A 23318-nucleotide genomic window follows, 5' to 3' on the forward strand; every position below is an offset into this window, starting at 1 on the left:
CCCTTCAACACATGGAGTGGGCAAGAGTGACAGCCACGGTGATTACTGAAGGCACAGTGATTATTAATGATGCCCGTCCCCTGGAGACTGGGAGAACTCCCGAGGGCCCCACTGGTCTTACAGCCGCTGGGGTGGAATCCTGCCCAGCGGTGTCTCAGATGAGACCTCCGTCGTAACCAATACCGTGCTGACAGTCTGTTCCATTCAGAAGCAGAGGACCCAGCTAAGCCCCGCCCAGGCTCGGGACCCACAGACACTGTAAGATGCTAAATGTATATGTATTAAGGTGCTGAGTTTGTGCACTGTTATTATGTAGCAACAGGGCTACATACTGAGCCGGGCTGCCACCTCCATTTCTCTCCCACCCTGGTGGGAGCCCTGCTCATGGAAATACGTCGTTACTTTCCTGGTGCTGCATGACAAAAACGCCGCAAACCAGATGGCCCAAAACGTCAGAAGTTCACGCTCTTACAGTTCTGCATGGCAGAAGTCGAGAATCAAGGTGTCGGCAAGGCCACACCTTCTCCAGGAAAGACTCTTTCTCGCCTCTCCTGTCTCCTGGCGGCTCCCAGCAACCCTTAGAGTTCCTTGGCTTGTGGATGCATCACTCCGCTCTCTGCCTTCATTTCCATGTGGCCCTTTCCTGTGTGTGTGTCTGGGTCCAAATTTCCTCTTCTTCTAAGGACACCGGTCATGGGCTGAGGGCCCACTCTAAGGCTCTATGACCTCATCTGAAGTTGATTATACCGGCAGTGACCTTATTTCCAGATAAGTCACATTCACAGATACCGAGGATTAGGACTTCAATATATCATTTGGGGGGGATGGGAGGACAAAACTCAACCCACAGCGGATGCTGTCTTCACACCTGGCACACACCATTGTGTGGCTCTCTCTGCCGGCTCCTACGCATGCTGTTCACTCCGATTCCCACCCATTCTAGGCTCAGCCACACGTTTGCTAAGCACCCACACATGCTGCCACCGATAGACAAACTGAGGGGACCAGAACCAGGAAAACCGCTGCTGGGACGGAGCTCATGTTCTGCCTGGGGCGGGGGAGGGGAGCCACGACAGTCAATGCCAGCATGTCAAAGTGACCATTTCTAACCACGGCAAATAGTACGAATAACAACACAGCTGCTGTGGTACCAACGGTCACAGGGACAGTGGCGGCAGCCGACGGTGCTTCCTGTGTGCCCGGAGTCGTTCTAAACACTGCGTGTGAATCCACACTCTCCATCCTCACTGCGACTTTATGGCATCGCCGCTTAAAAAATCTCATTTCAGAGGTGGGGAAACTGAGGCACAGAGAGTCTGCACACAACAAAAGGCAAAGCCAGGATCTAAAACCCAGGTGGTTGAGCTTCAGGGACCCAAACAAAGAAGCCAGACGGCTGTGGCAGGTCACGGGGGGGGGAGGGGGGCTGTAAATGGAAGATGTGATGATGGTAAAGTGATCCTTCGTGGGGGAAGGGCTTGGAGCTGCCCCCTCCCGAGGCCAGCAGCTCTGGAATACCCAGCAGCCAGCACACTAAGAAAGAGGGGTCCTAGTGCTCAACGCTGCCTCGGCCCAGGGACGCTGAACGCACCCCGGCTTCCTTCTGCAGCAGCTTCTCCGTCCTACAGCGCGCCCGCCCCGTGCACGCTCAGGCCGGCCCCACTGCCCGGGGTGATTAATAGTTTTAATTTATCATTAACTTCCAGGGAGCTGCGCGAGGCTGGCGACGCCTCCGGAGCAGCGTGTGAGTAATCAGTGGCGGAGCAGAAGCCCCTGCAGACTTATTTATATTCATTTTGCACTGGGGACACTCCTAATTTGTTTGTTTTTCTCTGGTCTGGCTTCACCTACTTGGACTTGGATGACTGGACTTGGATGGTTCAGGGACCGGAGGGGGAGGGAGGAAAGGCAGAGTCCAGGGGGGCAGAGAAGGACAGACTGGATATGCTGGACAGGGGCTCTGTGAGAAGCGTGTGTCCACTCTAACTCCCCCTGCCTACTGACCGCCGGCATCTTATCCACCTGGATACGCCCCAAGTGCATCGCCGATGTAGGCGCCATGCTGAGCTCTGGGCGCCGGAGCCGAGAGGGTTTCGGGGGCCCCTGCCTTCAGAGGGTCCCCAGCACGCTGGGGGACATGGTGCATTAATGATTCAAAGCCAGGTCGACAGGCAAGTGCCGCATGGAACCGTCTGGGCTCAAAGACAAGGCAGGGCTCCTCCTTCTCCTTCTTCTTGGGGGTTTCGGGGTTCGGGACTCCCAGAGCCAGTCTGAAGTTCAGTCAACATCTCCCCCTTCCCCAGCTGGAACAGGGGAGGGTTCAGAGCTGGGAGGGTGCGAAGAGGTCTCCAGCACACAGAAAGTGATGCCGTGCTGTGCTGTGCTGGCAGAGGGAGGCTCCTGCCCTTCCAGATACATACTCAGACCCTGGACCGCATTCCGAGAAGAATGCACCAGACGCCTCCACAAGGAACCTCCACCTGGTCCCCTAGAAGCTGGGGCCTTCAAACGTGTGCTGGGGTGGGTTTTTCTTCCCTCTCACTCTTCCTATAAGAAGGCCTTTTGTCCTTAAACACAGGGCTGTAAAGGAGGCAGGTACCATTCCTGCAGAAGTAGACACAGGAGCCCATGCTGGGGTGGGGGTAGGGGGGTGGGTGACATGTAGCACAGTCCCTAGGTCCTGTGGTGTGTCGACTTTTCCCAAAAGCTAGACCACTGTGAGGGCCAGAGGGGCGGCAGGAGTGAGGGCCCAGGTCAGGGTCTGCCCACCCACAGAGATTACCCCGACAATCTGAAATGAGAGACAGAACATTCCCTGAATCCTATGAGTGGCAATGCAGGGGGGAAAGACCCCAGGCTCTGAACAAGGCACATCAAGGCTAAGGTCAACGGCTTCTGCCACTGAGAGTCAGAATTACTCCAATGACCCCTGGCTTAAATGTGAAGCTGATAAATTCCAGGTTCTTATTATGGGATGGTGAAGGGTGAAGGGGGACACAATGTTTATACAATCTACAAGGTCAATTCCTCATTTCTTCTCTATCTGTAACAGCTTGGTTGAGACATAATTCACACACCATGCAATCTACCCATTTACATGTATGCCTCAATGGTTTCTAGTATATTCACAGAGTTGTGGAACCAACAACACAAATCAATCTTAGATCACTGTCATCATCCCCAAAAGAAACCCTGTACCCTTAGCTGTCACCTCCCCCGCACCCCATCATCCCCAGCCCCTGGCAGCCACTAATTTACTTGCTGTCTCTATTGTTTTGTCCAGCCTGGACATTTCATAGAAATGGCCTCCATTCTCCTCTGCTGGGGGGTCAGCGTGAGCCCTGCAGCCAGAACATCGGCTGTGCCCCAGCTCCAACCTTGTCGTCACTCCTTCCTCCTAAGCGTCAGCATCCTCGTTGGACCACGAGGCCAATCATTGTTCTTTACTCATGTAACAGGGAGGGTAAAACAAGTTAACACCTCCCATGGCGTCTGCACTCAGGAACACTCAGCAGTGGGAGATGGTGCACCCGCTGTGTTCACACGCCTGGCGTACCTGCCCTGTGCGCGCCTGGCGCACCCGCCATGAGCGCATGTGCGCGCCTGGCGTACCTGCCCTGTGCGCGCCTGGTGCACCCGCCATGAGCACGTGTGCGCGCCTGACGCACCCGCCCTGTGCACGCCTGGCGCACCCGCCATGAGCGCATGTGCCCGCCTGGTGCACTCGCCATGAGCGCATGTGCGCGCCTGGCTGGCCTGGCAGAGGCTGCGCAGCGACCTCCCTCTCGAAGATAACAGATACGACTCTGGGGTTCCGGGCAGATAAACGGTGACCACGCACATGGAGGGCTTAACCCAGACTCTGTTCAACAAATGGGAGCATCTACAGGATCACTGAGGTGAACAGTGAGTCTGGCCAAACTTGCAGTCGTAATGGTCAGGACCGTTGGCCTCGCAGCAGGAAACTGGCTCTCAGTGTCCCGAAGACAAAAGCCGAGGGCGACCCGTCCTCTGGGAGCTGGGGCCAGGCGGGGCGGGCACTTCTGAGCAGAGTCAGAGGCCTCGCAGGCAGGCTGGTGACAGGCTGGGTGGCTGTCAGTCCTGGGAGGCTGCACGCTGTGTGCTCCTCCAGGCTTCAGGCCCCGGGCCCCGGGCCAGGATGGGAGTAATCTGGTTCCATGCTCCAGGGATGCTGCTGCTCTTGGCAGGGCCGCAAATTGAGTTTGAGATGAGTTATCCAGAGCCAAGCCGCTTGTGCTGTGAGCGCGGGGCCTGCTGGCAGGTCTGCTCCAATGCCGCCCCCTCTGGACCGGAGGGAGGGACAGGGGAGGCAGCTCCAACCCAGCCCCCGGGGGGAACGAGCAAGCCAGCTTCTCACGCCATGACGGGGAGGGGACATGGCTGACCCCCTCCAGAGAAGGGAGGAGGTCATTTCTATGAGCCATCCAGAAGCGGCAAACCCAGAGACAGAAAGCAGATTATTATTATTACGAATGTACGTGATAACACTAAGCAGACTCACGCGCACCGAGGGTGTAGGGATTGGGGGGCTGATAGCTACAAGGTACTTGTTTCTTCAAGGGGTGATGACATTGTTCTAAAATTGATTGGGGTGATGGTTACACAACTTGAATATACTTCAAGCCATTGACTTGTCCACTTTAACTGGGTGAATTATATGGTATGTGAATTATATCTCAACAAAGTTGTTACCGAAAAAGAGAGAGAGAGAGGGAGTTGGTGGGGGAACAGCGACTTCGCATGGGCATGACTCTCCACAGAGCCAGAGGTCTTCTCAGATCCCCGTGTAAGAACAGAAAGCAGGTAAGATATAGGAGAGGAAACTGCAGCACAGAGAGATTAATTCTCCTGCCCGAAATCACACAGCGGCAAACGGCAGCCCTCCCCAGCCTGCCTGGGTCCACGGCCTGCCCTCTTCACCGCTGGGCTGCATCCTCCCCAACTAATAAGCCACTTGTACACTTGCTTCGGGCACCAGGAAAGAAGGAGAAACATTTTAGGAGAGATGTGTGTATTTGGCGCCACTAAACGGAACCATCGAAGCCAGCGTCGTGGGCAAGAACAGAACTTCGGGGCCCGCTCCGTGGCGGGGACTCCATCTTTCCCGGGTCCAGGTTTCTCCAGGCCTTACTCCGGCTCGGCATCTGCGCCCTGGTCTCCCTGCTCTGCCTATTTCTCGGGGTCCCCCTCGAGGCAGGAGAGTCTGGAGCTGACAGAAGGGGGTCTGATAAAGATCGGGCCCACAGGGACAGGCTCTGGCGCGCTGCCGTCCCCACGACGTCTGCAGAGAGGCTATAACTCAATAGAGAATTCTCTTAATGTGGTTGCTGCCTGCTCGGGCCGCCTCAGCTCCCCGTCTAACCGCTGTGGAAATAACCGGGGCTGGAGGCTACTGGGTCTGATTGCATTCTCTCCCCTCCCGCTGCCCGGGAGACGTGGGCTTCGCCCGGCCTCTGCTGCCACCTACAGCAGCTGCGACAAAAGGCAGGTCTCCAGCCAGCCCTGGAGAAACAGAGTGGGGTGCTTCGGGGGAGAAACGGGGCACCAGGGGACCAAAGCGCAGCTTCTCCCCAGCCCCTCAGGCCCGGCTGGGGACAAATACTCAGGGCCTTCTCCCCACACACCCCCCCATGGAGTGGCCCCATCTACTGGGACACCCCAAAGGGAAGGGAGGACCAGCTCTTATTCCCCTGGGCTGAAGTGCATCCAGACCTGTCCTCTTGCCCTGAGGATGTCTGACCCCTCTGCCCACATCTGCTGCCTTTTATGTAGCATCTCCTTCACCACCCCCCGTCCCCTAGAGGCCCCCCTCCATGCCCTCCCCGGGCTTACCTAAGCCCACAGCCCACTCTGCTGACCTCACGGCTCAGTCTGCACTGCAGCTGCTCGCCGGCCTGTCTCCCCCGGGAACAACGGCAACCAGACTCCCGTTCACTGGGTGCACTGTGTTCAGAGACCTGCGTGCACCGTCTCAGTTGCTATCTCAGCAGCGTGGGAGGGCGGTGCTACAGTCGCCCTCCGTTCACAGATGAGAAACTGAGGCTCTGAGGGGTTAGGGACTCAGCCAAAGCCAGCTGCAGCTTGGATTCAGCCCCATCTGCCTCCAGAGAGGATTCGCCTTGCCTCCCCTCCGCCCCTCGCTTGATAAATGGGGTGACCCTATAGTTCATGGGCTATTGACTGATTTAGAAACTTGGGGCCCTTTACGGCCGGGAAATGGATAATCATGTTTTCTCTTACGAGGCTCATGAAAGGTTGAAAGCGATTGTGGCAAACAACATTAAAAATTATGATGTCTGGTCATGGACAAACACCGCCGGGCTGTAATTCCTCTTAGTCATCCACGCCTTGTCCTTACCATCTGTTTCTCGGGGAGCCGGGGAGAATGAGGGGTAAAGTGGGCAAACATCACAATCCTAAGGGCAGCTTCTAACCACAGAGTGCAGGTTGACAGTAGGGAGACCAGGAAGCCTGTAAGTCACCTGCGTGAGGAAGCCACCATCCCGGGAGCGCATGGAGGCAGAGGCGACAGGGTCAGATGCTGGCAGGACCAGCCTGCCCTGCTGGGACCGGGCCCGAGGCGCCCAGAACCGAGGCCCACAGGTGAGAGACACTGGCCGGCCGAGGAGATCGTGTCTGGGGCGAGGGTCGGAAGAACCAGGGGGAAGCTGCAGATCCGCCTACAAACATCTGCAGGGTGGATACTAGCGATAGAGCAGACCTAATCTTTCTCCCGGAGGGCGGATTCAGGATGAATTTGAGCAGGGGTCGGGAACCTATGGCTCGCGAGCCAGATGTGGCTCTTTTGATGGCTGCCTCTGGCTCGCAGACAAATCTTTAATAAAAAAAAATAATAGCCCTGGCCGGTTGGCTCAGCGGTAGAGCGTCGGCCTGGCATGCGGGGGACCCAGGTTCGATTCCCAGCCAGGGCACATAGGAGAAGCGCCCATTTGCTTCTCCACCCCCACCCTCTCCTTCCTCTCTGTCTCTCTCTTCCCCTCCCGCAGCGAGGCTCCATTGGAGCAACGATGGCCCGGGCACTGGGGATGGCTCCTCGGCCTCTGCCCCAGGCGCTAGAGTGGCTCTGGTCGCAACAGAGCAACGCCCTGGAGGGGCAGAGCATCGCCCCCTGGTGGGCGTGCCGGGTGGATCCCGGTCAGGCGCATGCGGGAGTCTGTCTGACTATCTCTCCCCATTTCCAGCTTCAGAAAAATACAAAAAAAAAGAAAAAAATAATAACATTAAAAATATAAAACATTCTCACGTATTACAATCCATTCATTTCCTACAGCTCATGTTCATGGTTGCGGGTGGCTGGAGACAATCACAGCTGTCCTCCGGGACAACACCAAATTTTTATTGGATAATGCGTAAGGTACATGGGTCGTTGTATGGCTCTCACGGAATTACATTTTAAAATATGTGGCGTTCATGGCTCTCTCAGCCAAAAAGGTTCCCGACCCCTGAATTTGAGGATAGGAAGAGGAATAAGGGAGACAGCAAAAGAAGGAGGCCTGGCACATTGTAGGCACACAATCAATATTTTCTGAATGAAGGGATGAAATGTTCAGTGGCCATTTGAAGCACAGATTTTGAAGTCAGAAACCCTGGTTCAAATATTTGTCTTGCCTTTTATAACTACAAGGCCTTGGTCAAGTAATCTAGTCTCTCTAAGTCTCTGTGTGTCCCTCTGTAAAATGGGGGTGAAAGGGACAATGAAGAGTTAACTTTCTAATCGGGGCCTGAATGAGTGGCAGGTTACATTAGCGAGCAGTGTGGGGTGAGAAACTGAGACCTGGGCAGGGAGAGTCCAGCAAGGGGGCAGGAGGGCGATGCCATTGGTGACCGAGGCTGGCCACTTCTCTGGGGTTTTCTACCAAAGTAAGGTGAAGATTTGAGCTTCTCCTCCATGCACAGCACTGGACCCAGGCCCTGAGGGGTTACAAACATGAAACGTGGCCGGATTCTGCCCTCGGAGGGCGTATGGTCCTAGAACAGAAGCTGGAACAAAACCGCAATGGCAGGAGACAGAACAGACTGGGCTGCCAGCATCAGGGTCAGCTGGGATGCTGTGGCAAGTCCGAGCCCCGGGCCCCCGCAAAGACCCCATGAACCAGGGGCTCAGAACTCAGAAGGTGAGTTCTGAAAACTGCATTTCATCAAGATGCCCAGGAGCCAATTACACACACCGCCACTGGGAACCACTGACACAGCACTTCTGAGAAAGACGCATCAGCAGACCCACGGTGGCCAGGGGCTTCGTGGGAGAGGGACTCTGGAGCCCAGCTTACGAACACAGAGGTGACAACAGGTGGCAGAAAGCAAGGAACAAGGCAGAGGGTGAGGAACATGAGACCCAGAGGCGAAGTCCCATCTCCTGCTAGAATAAAGTGCATCATACATGGGATCACTTGTCAGAGATTACTGCTGGCAGGAAAGAGAAGACCAGGTTGAATGTGTGTCCACCTCCCACATGGGATCACTTGTCAGAGATTACTGCTGGCAGGAAAGAGAATACCAGGTTGAATGTGTGACTGCCCCCCTCCCACATGGGATCACTTGTCAGAGATTACTGCTGGCAGGAAAGAGAATACAGGTTGAATGTGTGACTGCCCCCCTCCCACATGCACCCACTTCTCCCCAGGCCCACCGCCGGCAGCCTGGACCAAGGTACCATCATCTCTTGCTTGAACAACAGTCCCCGTTCCTAAACGATCTCCTGGCCCTTTTGTGTCCTCACAACAGCCACTGTGATCTCTAAAAACACACGTTAAACAAACTGAGCAATGACCAACACTCACCCATTACCACCACCAATTAAATTTTCCCGACCTCTGTTCTTAGAATGAGATCCAATCCCCCCGACAAGACCTTTAGCGTCCTCCAGGGCCTGGCCCTTGTCCGTGCTCACTCACGCAAGCTACTCTGCGCTCCTCTCTAGTCTTCAAAAATGTCACCTCCCCAGGGACATTTTCCTCAATAACCAGCCTACCTAAGGCACCTTCCCCCCTGACCTTCTGTTACATCACCCTATTTCTCTTGGGGCAATTATCAGAATCGGTCAACTCTCTCTCTCTCGCCTACAGTTGCTTCTTTACGTCTCTCCATCCAGATTGTAAGTCCCGGGAGAGGGGCAGGACAGGCAATGTCTCAGTCACCAATAAACTCCAGGCACCTGGAATACACGGTGCATCGGTGAGGCTCAACAAACACTTTTTGAATCCGTTAAAAAAAACTGCATCAGTTGCAGGAAGCCTTGAATGCCGAGCAAAAGTGTAGGAAGATTTGCCGAGAACTTCACAGCGAGGGCAAAGCCCCGCGCACGGTGAAGGAGGCATCTGTGTTATCTGAGAAAAATCCCCGGAGGACTTCAAAGATAATAATAGCAAAGTAAATTTCAAGAGTGGCTCTAAATTCACCAACCCCCCGTGCAAGCTGAAAATTACCATCCCAGCTGGTGGAAATGTCAATTCAAACCTCATTTATAAAACCATTTCAGGCTCTGATTGCCAAATTATTATTTCATATGAGAAAGAGCATTGTCTGGATAAAAAGTGATGGCAAAAGTGAAAAATTCAATTTACTCAACATCCCGCTCCACCTCCCCCCCTCCCAAAAAATATAATTTAACATTAAAAGTTACTCCAGATAATTGCAGATATAAATATCACTTAGTGCAGATGTTGTGTATAAAATGTAATTATTACTCATGGAAAATCAATGGTGGCAAATGATAAAATCCATGATCTGGGTCTTTCTACTGAGCAGAAATGTCTGAACGCCTAGCTGTGGTTTATGCACTTTTTAATTGAAAATGATCTCCGACTAAAAATGAGTCACAATGTGGGGATGGAGCGGCCAGTTGCAAATACAGACGTAATAACCACCAAACTCTCTGGCAACGCAGAGAGCTCCAAGCAGGAACCATTCCTCCTCCCGAAAAAGCCATCCCCTGTTACCTCCCACCCGATTACTGAATGCGTGCCCTGCGCAGACCCTGCGCTCAACAGCTGTAAACATGAGAGACACGGTTCTTCCTGACCAACAAGGGCGAACGAACGAGTCAACGAGATAATGACAGATCGATCGTGACACCTAAGATGACGGAAGTAAACACGATGCCGGAGTGCAGTGTGAACAGAGAGGCCACGTAGGTGGGGAGACCTTGCAAAGGCAGGGACATCGAAGACCAGGCCGAACAGTGAGAAGGAGCCGGACATGGGGAGGCGGGAAAACAGAGTGAGCAAAGGCAACTGAGGGAGCCAGGAGACGATCAGTACAGTTGGGGCATAACGAACAAGGGGTGGACACAGCGGCGTCAGTCTGGGATCACAGTTGTTATTTGGGGTTTTCCATCACCTTGAGTCACCATCTTCATCTGTGGGGCTCCTCAGTTGGTCTGCCCAAGACGCCCACCGAGCAAAAGCTACTGGATACCCACAATGAAATGAATGTTTATGGTCCCCCAAAATTCGTATGTTGGAAACCTAACCCCGGTGGTGATGGTATTAGGAGGCGGGGCCTTCGAGAAGTGATTAGGTCATGTGGGTGGAATAATGCTAGGGGTCTGAGCCCTCAGGAACGGGATTGGAGCCCCGCTGACAGAGACCCAGAGAGCTCCCTTGCCCCTTCCTCCCTGTGAGGACACAGCAAGAAGACGCCATCTGGGGACCATGAAGGGGGCCTCACCAGACACCGAAGCCACCAGCGCCATGGTCTTGGACTTCCCAGCCTCCAGAACTGTGAGAAGGAATCTTCTGCTGGTTAAACTGTCCAATCTCTGCTATTTTTTGCTGTGACAACCCAAAGACTAAGAAAATATGACCCCAAAGGGACCACCAGGGAAGTCACCTTTCCTCTTGTTCCTTCTCCATCCCATTCCCACTATTCAGTACCCCATAACACAAATCCAAGCATGCCCAGTGACTGCCAAGTGGGCATGGCTCTCCTGCCATCGGCCCATGGGCCCAGGAACACACTGCCTCCGAGGGACCCTAGGGGAGCAGAGGGACACGTGGGAACACCTCCCGACTTCCGCTTCCCTCGCGTCACCGACCGCAGCACGTGGCGCCAGCTCTCCCGTGCCCTCCACAGCCTGGCACCCTCTACAGGCTCTCAGGTCAGATCTCGGGCACCTACCCAAGACCCCTCGATGCCCCCAGAGTCACCTGTCACTGTCACATTCTGTGTATGCGCTAGAAAGCGATGGCACATCCAGAACTCAGTTCTCTCGCACGTTCCCGGACACAGGCAGCTCACGGTCTGATGAGCGCCTTTGACACACAAGTCAAGCGTCTGCTCAAGGTCACACATCCTGCAGATTCTAGTGGCAAGACTGGAGTCCAAACGTCTGCATTCGGGGAACAAAGAATTCCGTTAGGACGGGGTCCACCAGTGTGACGGCGTAGAACCGTTTGAGAAGAAAGCGTATGGAGTTCAGCCTCCGCTTCCTTTCGGAGCTCTGACAAGGACTCGGCACCCAGGCTTAGGACAGCAAAGCACAGGAGCAAGAATAAAAGGCAACAGAATGCACGGTCATTGCCGGAGGGCCCCCTCTCCTGCGTCAGGAAGCCGATCGCCTCACCCGAAAGTCTTCAGAGAGCCCCGTGAGAAGGCTGTTCGTCTCTGCCTCCCCCAAGTCCCCTCCTATTTTCTTCCCTTTGTCTCTCTTTCCTCTTCCCCTATCGCTTTCGGGACAGTCGCAAAATGAGACAGGTTGATTAATTTCACATTTTGGCTTTAGTTGCAGAAACACCTTCCCTCAAACGCCGGTGGAAAAAAGTAAAGCTTTAATCAGTCTCTGGCGTCGTTCCCTCGTTCGCTCGAGAAGATCTCTGATGGGAGGCGAAGGAGAAGAAGTTTTCCAACAGCAAACTCTAATGAGCAGAGCAGGCAAACATATTGCTGCATCAACACCGGGCTCAGCCTCACTGGGGAGAAGCCCCGGCTAGTCCATCAATCTCCCCAGATCGGTAGTGTCATCCCTCCCGGCTCTTATTTCATTTGCCCAACCTGGGTGTGCAGGGAAAATATTATGTTAAATCAATCAGCACCGAGGAAGCCAGCGAGGGTGGGGGCTTGGTAAGGTTTTGCTAGGCTGACGGAGGCAACGGGGTTGTTGTGCTTAAAGAGGGAAGTTCATTCTCCCTACTTCTAAGTCATCACCCCTGAGACTGCAGATAGTTCTTATTGCAGGAGGAGAAAAACACGCAGACGGAGGAGACGGTTTGTCTTGTGGAAGACGATCAGGTCCCAGTGAAAGCCAGACCTTAGGGGTCTGAGCTTCAGGAATCGGATGGGCTGGGAGTCAGCACACTTTTTCTGAAAAGAGCTATGCAGTCCTGGTCACATCTTTCAGTTCTGCTACTGTACCATGAAAGCGGCCACAGACAATATATCATTGAATGGGCCTGGTGAGATTGCAGCAAAACTTTATCTTCAAAAGCAGGGAGTCCCCTGGCCGTTTGGTTCAGTGGTAGAGCATCGGCCTAGCGTGCGGAGGACCCGGGTTTAATTCCCGGCCAGGGCACACAGGAGAAGCGCCCATTTGCTTCTCCACCCCTCCGCCGCACTTTCCTCTCTGTCTCTCTCTTCCCCTCCCGCAGCCAAGGCTCCATTGGAGCAAAGATGGCCCGGGCGCTGGGGATGGCTCTGTGGCCTCTGCCTCAGGCGCTAGAGTGGCTCTGGTCGCAACACAGAGACGCCCAGGATGGGCAAAGCATCGCCCCCTGGTGGGCAGAGCATAGCCCCTGGTGGGCGTGCCGGGTGGATCCCGGTCGGGCGCATGCGGGAGTCTGTCAGACTGTCTCTCCTTGTTTCCAGCTTCAGAAAAATGAAAAAAAAAAAAAAAAAAAGCAGGGAGTCGATCAGATTTGGCCCTTGGGCCGTAGTTTACCAATCCCTGATCTAGGCTCCAGGGTCAAAACAAGTAAATAGGATCCCACAGGAAATGGAGAAAATCAAGATCAGCTCTCTCCTCCCACACAGGTCAGTGCTGGGCAAGCAGAAGACCTCACTTTAATGGCTGATGATTTAGTGGGAGAAGGTTCAGTCATTTCATCCAAACGGCTCACCCATTAGACCAAAAAAGCATAAGTTTGTATCAGTGGCCACAGGACCTTTGCACATGCTCTGCTCTCTTTGCTTAAAATGTTCTTTGTTTCACTTTTATTCAATTAAATCCTCTTCATCTCCTGGTCTCAGCTAAGATGACATCCTTCAGAGAAGACCTGCCTGGTGTGGCCCACTCCTGCCAAGCACTCCTGTGGCATAGGTGCTTAGCTCTTACTGCAGGTATGTTGCAATGTGATGGTCTCTCTTCCCTCACGAGACCGCAAACTCCACGAGGCCACGCCTGCCCACCTGCCACTGAGCACACAGCAGGGAGCCGGCGTGAAGGAAGTTCTCAGTGAACAGGTATTAAATAAGTGGGCACTGAAGACTCTAGTCAGAACTGGAAAACACGGTTAACCTGTGACCTTGGAGTTTCCGCTCAGCCAACAGATCCGTACGGAAGCCTTACCTGCAGCGGTTCTCCCGCCCTCGTGTGCGAGAGCCCTCGTGGAGGGCTCGCTGAGGCCGGGTCAGGCCCTACACCCTACAGCGTTTGTTAGTCAGCGGGTCTGGGATGGAGCCTAGAATTTGTCATTCCAACCAACTCCCGGTGATGCTGTTCTGTTGCTGCTGGCCCAGGGACCACACTTTGCAAACCTCAGCTCTGATGTGGGTAAACTGCACGGGAGAATCACCCGGGAAGCTTCAAAAGCATACCAGGGTCAGGACTCTATCCCAGACCAGTTCAATCAGAAGCTCAGAGGCTGGGATGCGGACGTTGTGGTTTGTTTTTGTTTTGTTTCTAAAAAGCCCCGTGGTGATTCCAGTGTGCAGCTAAGCTTAAGAACAGCCGGGCTACGGGATGTTTATAGTACAAGAGCTGTCCTGGGGGCTGGGCTCCCACACTGGCTGTGGCCGGGCTGCAGCGGCAGTTTGAGACGCTGCTGGGGCGTCCCCTCAGGGTCCAGCTCACGGCTGTCTGCCGGGACAGCTTCTGGAGCACATCTGAAAGCCACATGCATGCAAGCAAAACTCAGAGAGGGTCCCTCAGAGCTACTGTGCCTAGCGGCTGTTTACCTACTTCTATTACCATAAGAATTCTATTGTATAAAAATACTACGATGTTTTTATTTACTCACTGTCGATGATTTGGGGACTATTACGAATAGCACTGCTATAAACATTCTAGTACGTATCATTTGGTGAACATACGTATGCATTTCTTGTGGGGGGGAAAGAAGCCAGATACAAAACAATGAATACTGTGTGAATCTGTTTATACGAAGTTCAAGACAGGCAGAGTTAACCTATGTTCAGGTAGTCAGGCAGTGCTGAGGAGAGTGGGTGTTGGGCAGACGGTGGCACTGGGGTCCTGATGTCCCAGATACATTAACTCTGTGATAACTCAGCACGCTGTATTCTTAATACCAGTTGTTTTTCTGTATATATATTATATTCCAAATTTCTGAATATTTCTTTAAAATAAAAAGTCACAGTGCAGAGGTGTGTGCACCGCCTGCCTGCGGCCTGCAGGGGGCGCGGGAGTCTCATGAACTCTGTTCTCCCAGCTCCAGCTCCGTGTGCAATCTGGCTGGCTGGCCAGGTCTCCTTGAAGTTTCAGGGTTGCCTGGAGAGCAGCAGATGCTCCGAGCTCACAGGAGAGAGTGCCCAGAGGAGCCAGGGCAAAGCCGGGCCGCACTCTCCTTCCCTGGCCCTGAGCTCTGCACCACAGCTGGCTGGAGCTTCCATCCTCAAAGCTCACAGCATCCCCAAGCCAGTAACCTGAAAGAGCTCTCAGGATAGCAACGCTGTACTCCTGGGGCCCTTCTCACCCCTGCCTCCCCAAGTCCCTGCACACACAGAGACAGGGCATGTGGCTAAGAGTCTGGGAGACCTGGGTTCAAGTCCTGGTGCTGTCATTGCCTGCAGGGTCGCCTTGAACAAAACACTGAACCTCTGTTTCTTGCTCTCTGAAAGGAGGGGATAGCACCCGCCTCATGGGGCTGTGCTGTCTGGCTCGGAAGGTAATCAGCAGCTACTATTTCTACCAAACTGAAGTAGACAGTGCTGGCTCGGAGGGCCCCTCCCCCTTCCTCCCCTAGGCAGTACTAAGTGATCACAGAGGGGCATTAGGAGTCATCTCCTTACATCCAGCCAGCTCTGCCACACGAGGAAGCTGAGGACAAGTTCATGCCAGACCAGTGGTACAGTTCGTGGCCCTCTGCTCCGTGAGAGGGTGGCCGAGGTCAGCCTGCTGGCAGCACCGTAGTCGACAGCAGCTGGAAACAGCAGCCCAGGCCTGGGTCTGATCTCCTTCCAGATGCTCTGGGCTGTGCGATGTCCTAGGATTCAGCATTTATGGTGCCAAGAAGGTTGGCAGCTACTCGGAACAGCCGGGTCTGGCAGAGGGAAGAAGATGGCTGAAGAACTAAGACTGGGTTCCACATCCCAGCTCTGGCACCCAATCGGCTGACCCTGAAAAAACCACTTGCCCTCTCAGAGCCATCTGTTTCATAGGGAAGTCACCTGTCTTATAGGGGATAAGAGCCACGTGAGGTCATTGCGTCAGGCACCTCGCACATAGCAGCTCAGGGTGGCTCCGAGCTCATGAAAAATAATGATAGCAACAATAATAATACCAGCTACTAAGTAAGGACGTACTAGATGGCATGACAGCCCTGTGGGTGAGCACCATGGTCTCCATTTTACAGACAAAGAAAATTACTCCTAAAATAAGTAAAGGCAAGGACTCATCTTGCCCAAGGTCACACAGCCAGTTAGGGCTAAAAGTTGGATTTGAACCCAAGCCTGTCTAGTTTTAGAACTGTGCTTTTAACCTACCTGGCTGTATTAGAACTTAGGTCACTGTCTCAGATCTCAGACCTCAGGGGCAAACCCTGGACATTAAGGTTGTTTATGTCCAATTCTTTGTCCTCTATTTTCCCTCCAAGAAGGCTAACAACTCTCAACTCAGCCCCTGGTCCCTGACTCTTTATTTTAAGCACAGAGTTGAGCACAGTCAAGAGAGAGAAGAAAGGAGGTCAGAGAAGAAAACTGGACGAAGCTGCCAGTGACCCAGGACTCCCATAATGCAGAAATGTCTGCCCACAGTGTCAGCCAGAGCTGGAGATCAGGCCTGACTCTGCCACTTGGTAGCAGTGTGACATCAGGAGAGTTAAGTGACCCTCTGGAATATGGTATCTTCATTGATGAAAATACAAATAATGCCAGAAAATGTCCTTGCATGGACTAAATGAGATAGTGTGTTTGACATGCTTGGGCAAGTACTGACATGCAAACCAGCACTCCACATTTAGCTATTATAGCATCACCACCACCATCCGCCATCACCACCACATCCGCCATCACCACCACCATCATCACCACCATCCGCCATCACCATCACATCTACCATTACCACCACCATCCGCCATCATCACCACCATCCGCCATCATCACTACCATCCGCCATCACCACCACCATCCGCCATCACCATCACATCCACCATCACCACCATCATCCGCCATCATCACTACCATCCGCCATCACCGCCACCATCCGCCATCACCACCACCATCCGCCATCATCACCACCATCACCACCACCATCCGCCATCACCATCACATCTACCATTACCACCACCATCCGCCATCATCACCACCATCCGCCATCACCACCACCATCCGCCATCACCACCACCATCTGCCATCATCACCAGCATCACCACCACCATCCGCCATCACCACCACCATCCGCCATCATCACCACCATCCGCCACCACCATCCGCCATCCGCCACCACCATCCGCCATCCGCCACCACATCCGCCATCCGCCACCACATCCGCCATCCGCCACCACATCCGCCATCCGCCACCACATCCGCCATCCGCCACCACCATCCGCCATCCGCCACCACATCCGCCATCACCACCACATCCGCCATCACCACCACCATCCGCCATCACCACCACCATCCGCCATCACCACCACCATCCGCCATCACCACCACCATCTGCCATCACCACCATCCGACATCATCACCATCCGCCATCACCACCACCATTTGCCACCATCACCATCATCACCACCATCTGCCACTACCACCATCATCCCCGTCACCCTCCATTAGCACCACCAACACCATCCATTATCATTAACAACACTATCATGATTCCGAGGAGATAGTGTGTACCAAAGGTGCAGTGCATGGAAGACAAGGAGATATTTGGTAAAGCGGCCCTTCCCTGCAAGGCAGACACGAGCTCCAGCACTTCGGGAGACATTATTATCCCTGTCTTGCTCCTTAGACTCTATATGCCATTGTCTTAAGCACACAAGTGAATCCCAGGGATAGTAACAAAGGTTCTAGTGCCTCCATTTCCCCCGGAACACAGCCTCTGGACCTCCCAGGACCAGGCCCAGTCCCCCCAGACCTGAGTGCCCAGGAGAGGGAAACGGGGCCAAAGGCACCTCACCCATAAGTCCCACCCCACAATCGAGAGCGCCCAGAGCCACCCATACTGCCAGCTCCTGCACTGTGACCCTCATACCTTCTTTGGTGCCTTCCTCTCTCCTGTTTCTCCACATCATTCTCTTGTTCATTAAAAAATTTAATAAATGAGCATCTTCTCATTCCCAGGCACTGTGCTAGGAACTCAAGAAACAGTATAGAACAAGATGGTCCTTATCCTTACCCTCAAGAAGCCTTTAGTGAATGGGACAGTTGGACGCTTGACAGGTCATTAGAGCTATACTGACAGCTACAATGGGTTCCGGGCGGTGGCGGGGTGGGGGGTGGGGGGAGGAGACAGGGACACAGGGAGCTTTTCTAGCATGTAATGCGAAGTCTGACCTACTTGGGGAACTCCAGAAAGGCTTTCCTGAGGAAGTGGCACATGAGCTGAGCCCTGAACACTGAGTAGGAACTCTCACAGTGAAGGGACAGGGTAGAGCTAGGGAAAGGCACTGTGAGAACAAGCTTGTACAAGGCCTGGAGGTCTGGGGGGGAGGGGGGGCGTGAATCTCCACCCAGGCAGGTGTTCGGGGATAAAGAGAGAGAGACCAAGCTGACAACATAAAGGGGGCTCTGACTTTGCTGGGTCTATTTTAAGCCACGTAAAGGAGACAGGGATTTTACTCTTAAATCCCTGGAAGCCATTAAAGAAATTTTAAGTTAAAAGAAAAACAAAGACGCCTGAGTCTTACCAGTGCTTGCTTTGTGCTCTGAAATGAGAAGGGCACTGAGTCTTGATCAGCGTCCTCTATCCCCCGGCACTGATCCAAGCAGAGCCAAAAGCGGACTCGGAACGGGAGACAGGGAGAGACTGACTGGTCAAGCTGACCAGGGGACACAGGGACACTCCGGGCACTTCCCTGAGAAAGCGTTGTTTCCTCCCAATCCAGAGTCTTGACACATAAGGGACAGTCTGGCGTTCCAAGCACCTGCTGCCACCTGCCCAGACCTGCTTTCCCCAGCTTCCCCGTCTGCCCGTGCCAGGGCGTCCACTTAACATGGGCCACTCCAAACAGTGAGGGAGTTTAATACTGGTGTCTGCCGGGAACGGCCCCTCGGCCCCTGTCACCTGGCTCAGAAAGCAGGAAATCCAGGATAGAGGTCCGACGGAGAACGAGACGTTTCACGGGGCCCCGTTGGTCCATCTCTCCGGATGCTCTCTCCATCCCAGGGTCGTTTCAGGGAGTCAGCTGACCCCTGGGCGGAGGTCAAAGTTAGCCTCAATCACTCTGCCAGCCCCGCCCAAAGGGCTCATCACTGAGACCTCCTAGGGAGAGGTGGTTTGCATTGCAGAACATTTTTAGAGGGTCTTAAGTGTTATTACTTTAGAGAATGGCTGGAATAAAGCAATTCTTGGAGGCAGTGCTTCAGGGGAGAGAGAAGAATTGTCAAAATTAGAATAAATGATTGGGAAGCGAGCTCAGATTGAACTCCTGCTTTGAGCTGGGAACTTCGCCTGTGCTGCCGCCTTCAATGCTCACAGTCATCCTACAACGTAACTACCATCACCTCCGTTCTGCAGATGAAAACATGTAGGTCCAAGATGAAAATATCCTTGAGGTCACAGTGTTAAGTGACAGAGAAGGAACCAGAGCACAAATTCGATCTCTGTCCCCAACCCACGCTCATCCTTGTGTTCCCACGCACCTCTGACATTGTTGACAGTGTTTAAAACAACTGTTGGGCAGATAAAATATATTATGCTCACTTTGTTAAAGATGGCGCTGCCCACACAGAGGCCGTGGCCCAGGTGATATTAATGTGTGTTGGGGGTGGGCTAAAGGCAGGCAGAATCCTTGTAGCCTGGGGCTTGGTTTTAGGATTAAGCCTTTCCCACCCCTTTTGATGTGGGGTGGTACAATCCTATCATGCCTCAGAAAGTGACTTTGTATTAGAGACTTCCCTATTTTGTATATTGGATTAAAGGTTGTGAAGCTACACTATAAAGTGGGGGCAGAACGGGAGCTTGCGCTCTTGGTTCCTGAGATTATCATTAGAGGAGGGAGCAGAGCAGAGAGCAGAAGAAGGCCACGTGGAGGAGGCCAGGAGAGGCAGCCAAGATGGCGGAGTGTTGAGTGAGAGGCCAGTTTATACAGAGTTTGTGCCGGGAGAAGGAAGGAGATGGGGAACAGAGGTGAATAATTCTGGTGAGCTAGAAACCTTTGATTCTAGAAAACTCGGATAAGTCAGTAGCTTTGTGAGCACTGAATGTGAGTGGGTGTTGGAGCCCAGTGTGTGTTTTTACTTACCCGTCGGTTGCAAGCTAGAATTAAAGATGACAGCCCATCAGTTTTTGGCTCTGTTGTTTCTTTACCGACTGTCCGAATCCAATGCGAACCTGCATGGGCCAGGCGGCTGCTACGATAGTGGCCCTGGCTATTGGCTTTACAACAACTGCTTAAAGTAGTTCAAGTGTCATGGAGACCCATGGTTAAAATCCTGGGCTTCGGAGTCGGATGCCTAGGCAAGCGCCACAGCCTCTGCATGTCCTAATTTCTTCAGTCTGTAGAATGGGGACAGTGGCATCTCTCTCTTTGACTTACAATGAGGAATACATGTTTAAATCCATGTAAGTCCCTGACATTTGGCAAGTGCTTACTATCTGTAGTATTGCCATTATTACTAAGCACATCACCATGTGCCTTAACTGTGGTCAGCAGCCTCCATGATGGTCCCGATGATTCCCCACCTCCTGCTACCCACACGTTTGTCTAATCCCCTCCACGTAAATGTGGGAAGAAGGTATGGATTTGCTTTGAATGAAGGGAATAAAGCGGAAGTAATGGGATGTCACTTCCAAGATTAGGTTACAAAAAACCGCAGCTTCTCTTGGGGGGGGGGGTGCCCCCTCTCACTTATTTGCTTTCACTAAGGGAAGCCGGTACCCTATGAACTGCCCAATGGAGAGGCCAGTGAAGACCTGAGGCTCCCGGTCCAACCAGCGTCCTGCGTGTGTTCAGAAATGGCTCCTCCCCAGCAAACGTCTGGGACTGCAGTCCGGCTGAGTTCTCCGTCGCAGTCTGGGAGAGATCTCCAGACAGATCGCCTGCTGAGCCACTGCACAGAAATCGTGGCGTAATAAATGGTTGTTGTTTTAAGCTGCAAAGTTCTGGGGTAATTTGTTACACGGCCATAGATAACCGATTCGCTCATTCGTATCTGTATTCACTCAACAAGCCTCTGCTTTATCAGCAGACCAGAAGGCAAATTTCAGCCCTGATCCTGTCTGGAGCTTGATGGGGGACAAATCAGCACAGCCAGAGGTGGTGAGGTTCCCACAGTTCCCACTTCCAAACTTGGGCCTGACAGCCAGGATAGCCATACAGACAGGAAGCTGTCTGTCTACAAGATGAAATAGGAAGGGTGTAGAAACTGGAGACAAGCAGATCTGAAGGAGCCCTAAAATCTGAAACAACTCCACTGTGTTCCCAGTGGGGGGAACAGGTGGGGGGGTCTTAGGATTACTCAAGCAAGGCTTCCTCTCCGGGTGACGTGGACCCAGACTTGGGAAAGAGCGGTGGTCACACATTAGCAGAGACCAAGTGGGTCCTGATGGACTAATGACGTCTGCCAAGAGCATCTGGTGGCACGTACCTCACATTTGCCACTCTACTTCTGGTGCTTCTAGAATGACTCCAGCAGAAAAGGTGACTCTACCCCATTATCAAGCACCAGGTCATAAAGGATTCCGGCTGGTCTCAGACAGCAAGAATATTCACATCGCTGCCCCCAGTTCACACAGGACGCCCCCAGTTCACGCAGGACGCCCCCAGGTCACGCAGGACGCCCCCAGTTCACGCAGGATGCCCCCAGTTCATGCAGGACGCCCCCAGTTCACGCAGGACGCCCCCAGTTCACACAGGACACCCCCAGTTCATGCAGGACACCCCCAGTTCACGCTGGATGCCCCCAGTTCATGCAGGACACCCCCAGTTCACGCAGGACGCCCCCAGTTCACGCAGGATGCCCCCAGTTCACACAGGATGCCCCCAGTTCACGCAGGACGCCCCCAGGTCACGCAGGACGCCCCCAGTTCACGCAGGATGCCCCCAGTTCATGCAGGACGCCCCCAGTTCACGCAGGACCCCCCCTGCAGTCACGACCCCAGGCAGGACGCTGTGGACACGGGCTAGCGACACGAGGGCTCCTCCTGGAGTCAGAACTCTGGGACACTGGTGTGGGACCGGTCTCATGGACCGTGATGGACGACAGGTTGTATCTGCCTTACGGGGCCACCTCTCTGAGAAAATTCAAAAGCAAGGGATTGGAAAAGGGTCTTCCAACCCACATGCTGCCTCCAGTCTCCAGAGAACAATGATTCTCGCCTTACTGTTTGCCCTTCAGGACCTGGAGGATGTCCCTTGTCCAGGGAGCAAACTAAGCCCAAAGGTACACTCCTTGCTCCCCACACACAAGCTGTTTGTCCAGAGGCCTCCCGAAGGGTAGTAAGTGCTGGGGTGGCCTGCTTTCTACACAACGGTGGCACACATAGAAGCAAGAATGGCACAAATGCCCACATACTCCGCCCCGTACCCTGGACAGACACCCTTCACTGAGCAGAACATCCTTTCTCAATGGGCCTGGGAGTGGTTTCAGAATCTGGGTATAAGCGGAACTTAAGCACTGCCTATGATCCCTCGGCGTTAGCACAGAAAATTAGATTGGAATCAAGTGCCCACTCTGTCTTCCTTCCCGGCTCGCACACCGCCTCCTGCCAGCAGCCCTGGCTCTCTTCCTGTGCGGGCTTCGCCTGCGGAAAGTTGCACCTCCCCAGCCAGCCCTGGCTGGGCTCCAAGAGGCAGGAGAAACAGCTAGCACACATCTGCCCATCTCCGTCTCGGCCTGGGAGGCAAACTCCTCGCTTCTAAGTAGAGAACGGCAGGTCAGACTCCTTCCGTGAGCAGGAGTGAGGGCATAGGAAAGTCATCCGTGTCCACAGCCTGAGAGCTAATCAGGCCCCAGGTCCCCCAGGCCCAGACACTGGGTAGCTCTCCTGGACCAAGAGGCGTACAAGTCCTAGGTATCCAAACGAGACTGGAAAAGGCATCGTGATGGTGGAAGGGGATGTCCCATGGGTTTATCATGTGACTCAGCACAGTGAAAGTTGCTAATGTAGGATCCTTACTGGGACAAGGGTCCCTGTCATCGCTATCTAAGAGGATGGCTACGATGAGCTGAGTTGTGCCCCTCCAAAAACCATCCACTGAAGCCCTAGACCCTAGTATCTTGGGATGTGACAGTATTGGGCAATAGAATTTTTAAAGAGGTAATTAAGGTAAAATTAGATCATTAGAGTATGAGCCCTAATCCAATGTGCCTGGTGTCCTGATAAGAGAAGAAGATTAGGCCACCAGTAACACAGAGGGAAGACCATGTCCAGGACACAGGGAGAAGGCGGCCATCTACAAGCCAAGGAGAGACGTCGCAGTCGGGACCAACCCTGCCATACTCTGATCTGGAACTTCCAGCCTCCAGAACCGTGAGATGCATTTCTGTTATTTAAACCACCCACCCGGCCTGTGGCTAATTGGTTACGGCAGCCTGAGCAAAGTAGTACGAAGGCTGAAGGAGAAATTTTAGCCGAGGTGAGACACACAGCGTCTCCTTTTCCAGGACCCCGCAGATGGCCATGATGGAGAAGACAGGCGCACAGCTGGGTGGCAATCGCAGCCCCAAGAGTTGAGACCGTGTTTCCATGGCGTTGTCATCCGGAACAGAGCAGCTGAGAG

At 53.5% G+C, this 23318-nt stretch overlaps 1 long non-coding RNA gene across 1 annotated transcript in view; it reads right to left on the reverse strand.

Annotated features, from left to right (window-relative positions):
* Positions 1–23318, reverse strand: part of LOC136402619 (uncharacterized) — a 540019-nt gene that overhangs the window by 320104 nt on the left and 196597 nt on the right. The gene's annotated exons all lie outside the window — the stretch shown is intronic.

This window comes from Saccopteryx leptura, chromosome 4 (assembly GCF_036850995.1).
Source record: "Saccopteryx leptura isolate mSacLep1 chromosome 4, mSacLep1_pri_phased_curated, whole genome shotgun sequence".
Classification (NCBI taxonomy): domain Eukaryota; kingdom Metazoa; phylum Chordata; class Mammalia; order Chiroptera; family Emballonuridae; genus Saccopteryx; species Saccopteryx leptura.